Source organism: Bactrocera latifrons, unplaced genomic scaffold (assembly GCF_001853355.1).
Source record: "Bactrocera latifrons isolate USDA-ARS-PBARC rearing strain unplaced genomic scaffold, ASM185335v1 scaffold_110, whole genome shotgun sequence".
Lineage (NCBI taxonomy): Eukaryota > Metazoa > Arthropoda > Insecta > Diptera > Tephritidae > Bactrocera > Bactrocera latifrons.
In genome coordinates this window covers 695,142-699,445 of record NW_017534520.1, presented here as the reverse complement: position 1 = coordinate 699,445, position 4,304 = coordinate 695,142, and the positions used below count along the sequence as shown (strand labels likewise).

Below are 4,304 nucleotides of genomic sequence, written 5' to 3'. Positions count from 1 at the left end.
GTTATTGTGAGTGAAGTCAGCTTCCTCGTGGCCGACGTGCTCGCTGAGCGCCTCAAACACCAGCAATCAACCAGTCTTTGCTCCAACTCAGCAATCAACAATAATCACACGCTCGCTTCACGTATTTGATACATTTAAGGGCTCTCTTCCATATGCTCTCACTCGTTTGCGCTCTGCCTGCAATCGTATTTATCACTTCCAAACGACGTTGCGTCGTACCAAATAACCAGCTACACCATATGCGGCGTGTACCTTATAGATATTCGCATGCTTGACTGTTTCGTGCCGCTTTAGCGAAGCAATTGCAGACGAAGTCAAAGAACAAGTCGTAGACAGAGGCAGCGACATGTGTGTGTGACGGCTCTCTTCCGTAAGCGTTGTTGGACAAGTTGATTACCTCGCTGTTTGACTGTGCGGTCTTTCGCTTCGTTGCCGAGCGCTAGTTGGTCCAATGCGAGCCTTAAAGAACGCGAGCAACCAAACACACATGCCTACATCCACATGTGTGTTGTTCGCTTGCTCTGCTTTGCAGCGCTTTTCGTGGCTACATAGTGGTTGACTTGGCTCGTTTGCTGCCCGCTTACCCACTTACTGCTAGCCAAGCAGCTGCCTGCATGTCAGACTCTTGTTGCTGGTCGGCAACTCTCCGCGCTTGCTGCCGTCGACTGCGTTCACTTGCTGACTGCATTTCCTTTGCAAGACTACTATGGTGTCGACGGCGCTGACCGTGCCTCCAGCTCCTCATTTACTGCAGTTGCTGCTCATTCTCTGCAGTTGCTGTTGCTGCCGCTCTTCCGCCAGACAGCGGGCGCGCTCTCCCTGTGAGCGCCAATTGCTGAGCACCGCTGCTGTGGTTCGCTGCTTTAGCTGTTTCCTTGCCTGCTGCTGCCCAATCCGGCGCGCTGCTGGCGCACTTGAATTCAGTCTGTGAACAGGCGCCGAGCACTGCACAGCTTTTTGCGTATTTGTTGCGTTCTCGTCGTGTGAAATTTTTGTGTGAAGAAAAAATAATCCAAACCATAAAGTTAAAAATTTTTGAAATCCTAGCCTCCCCGCAAAAAATCAAATAAATTATTCGCTTGTATTTTAACGCTTCTAGTAGCAGCGCCAGCGTAAAACGTGTCTCCCCACCCACCGCCGCGTTTGTTTATTTCGATATTTGGAAAGGAAAAATTTTGTAGTAAATAAAGTCAAACAACAGCCAATTGTTGTTGTAACCATAGCTAGGCTACACGAAAGTGTTATTGGAAAAAAATTAAAGCGTATCGCTCCAACAACGCGCCAGCTGGTGTTGCACGAAATTTTCGCTGAAAGTCTTTCGCTGCTCCACAAAGTGAATTAGTCGTTGTCTTCGCTAGTCGATCGCCGCTCGAAGCGTTCAAAGTAAATAAAAACGAAATTTTCGTGGCGCCGTGTGTCGGAAGCGCTGAATAAATATACAAATAAATGTATATGTAAATAAATGTGTAAAACAAACAGAAATTGAAGTTGCGAATTTCGCGCGCGCGTTTTACATTTTCCAACAACGTCATTTCCACTGGAATTGTGCAAAAGTTGAATTTTTAAAAGCAGATAAAAAACAAAATTTTTCAAAAAAAAAAAATCGCCCGAAGTCGTTATCTGCTTGCCAAGTTAAATGCGAAAAAAGTGTTCTAACATTTAGTGCTGTGCAAATATTAATTAGCAACAACAACAAAGCAAACGTTTTATATTGCGCTCTCCCAGCAACAAATGAGTTACACTAAAAACCGGCTAAGCTAAAATTGTATTGCGACGATATTTACTATATAACGGTAATAAATTTAACAATAGTAGCTTTTGTTTCTTCGATTTCTTTCATTGATTTATGATTAGAATTCGGCACGTTTTTGTTTTACAGTTTTTGTTTTGCTTAGAAAGTTTATTATTGGGTTTGTTTCAATGGAAAGTTAAGAGTACGAACAACAAATTAAAACAAATAATACATGAATTGAAATACTTTTTTCTTCCAATGATACTATAGAATAATGCAATAGGACATTATTAATGGAATAAAAATGATAAATGCCGCCGAAGAAGTTGAAAAAAGAGACATTCCAAAAATTATTTTGAATAAACAGTGCATTTTAATTAATAAAAATATATACCCAAATAATATAGTTCTTTAAAAAATTCCAAAGTCAAAAAAAAAACAAATTTAATAAGAGTTAAAATAAATAAAATATAAAAAACACCTTAATTCAAAAGAAAAGATTCCTCACCTACAAAAATTAAATATAAACAAAAAATTAATATTATTCATGCAAAAAAATTTCGGAAATGAAAGTATTTTAAGTAATTGAACACAAATTAATAGTCAAAATATATAAACTAAAATAATCAAAGCACTACGCCAGACAAGTTAAGAATGTAGATTTTTTTTTAAATATATTGGTTGTCAAAAAAGTCTTGCGGTATATTACCGGTATTTTTTTAATGAATTTTCAATTGTTCATACAATTTTTTTTGATGACTCATGCCCAGTTATTGACCGATGCTGCGGCTGCTACTATGCCGGTCTCTTTCGACCAATTCAGCGATTTTATCGCAATTTTGGACGACAGGCCTTCCGGAGTGTGGCGCATCTTCGACCACCTCTACACCAGAACGAAAACGTTGAAACCATCGTTGTGCGGTGGACATGGAAACTGTATCGGGTCCATAAACTGGACAAATTTTATTGGCGGTTTGAGATGCATTTTTGCCTTTATCGTACTAGTACTGTAAAATATGCCGTATTTTCTCTTTATTTTGCTCCATATTTGCGACGCTATAACTCACGAACGACTTAAAAGAAACGACAATCAATCAAACACTTGTTAGCGCGTGGGCTTTCCAAAAAGATATAGCATGACCCGATGCGACGAATAAAACTAGAACTACGCGCTCTCAGCGCTAAGTAGCGAAAATACCACAAGACTTTTTTGAAAACCTAATATATTTCAAATAAAAACCCGCCCAAAATGCAAAAAAAAGAAAATTAAAAACTTTAGACCAATCAACAATAGTTAATAATTAAAATATTATATCTAAAAACTTATATACAAAATTAAACTCGGTTGTCAATAAAAAATAAATGAAACCTGAAAATAAAAGGATAGTATAAAAAAAGTGTAAATTAAGGAGTTAGATGGATTTACCAGACTCTATACAAAAAACCAATATTTTAATTTTTCCAAAGATACATAGTTTGTAAAAGTTTTGTAAGATGTTCAAAGGAAACTATTTGTCAAAAACTATTACTGCGATCAACTTGAGAATTTAGGACAATATTTTAAAGATCTAATAGAATAAATTAAAATAAAATACAAAAACCCTATAAAAACACCAAGGACATTACAAAGTAAATCACAATTATTTAGACTTAATAATAAAATATGTTAATAAAGTAAAATAATGAATTAAAAGAATTCAAATAATTTACAATTATGAAATACGATAAATAACAATTATATATATTAAATATAAAAAAATAGCAGTATAATGAAATAAAATCTGAAATTTAATCACTCTTAATAAATAAATAGAGCATAATATTGGGTCGTTCACTAAGAAATTTTATAAGATGTCAACAACTGATATTATTGAATTTTATCACAGCCTACTCCACACTTAACCTCTTTACCGATTTACTACAGTTAATATAGTGAGGCTTGTTTGTAAAAAAATTTCTTAAATTTCATGGAATATTTGTTGTTTCTTGCCTAATCAAAGGTGGAAGAAGAAAGGGCATTTTCGGCTTATTTTACTTTTTTATTATAATAAAGGTAAAAATGAAGTTAAAGCCAGGCGGAAATGATGTGATGTGTATAGCGAAGATGTGTTGACCAAACAACAAATTTCCTGTCTGCAATTTCGAACTTGAGGAAGCACCTTGAAGCCGATGTTGATAAATAAATTCGTTAATCAATGCAGATCGTTGAATAATAACTCGAGATATTGCCGCAGGATTAAATTTGTCTAATGCGACCATTTAAATTACACAATATTTTTTTTAATTGTACTAAAAAATTAAAGTATATAGAAAGCGACCCAATATAAATCATTTGATACCAGGTTAGCAATCACGGTAATGTTTTTTTTTGAATCCTGGTTTATCTTAAACAAAAATAAGTAAAAAAAAAATTTGAAAAAATTTGAAAATATGGATTTATTGCTTCTCTGAGAAAATGAAAAATTTGGTTAGTCCCGAAAATTTTGAAATAGTTTTAATAAGCAGCCAAAAGAAATAATTACTGATTATTTTATAGACTAAGACGAAAACAGTTTTAAAACTGATTTTCTTA

General features: G+C 35.0%; 1 protein-coding gene across 10 annotated transcripts in view; it reads left to right on the top strand.

Annotated features, from left to right (window-relative positions):
• The first annotated feature begins 941 nt into the window (after positions 1–941).
• The window catches only part of LOC108973496 (mucin-19), a 243,468-nt gene continuing 240,105 nt past the window's right edge, over positions 942–4,304 (top strand). For all 10 annotated transcript variants that reach the window (XM_018940866.1, XM_018940843.1, XM_018940877.1 and 7 more), the window contains exon 1: positions 942–1,793. The gene's annotated coding sequence lies outside the window, so the exon portion shown is untranslated. The remainder of the gene's footprint in view (positions 1,794–4,304) is intronic.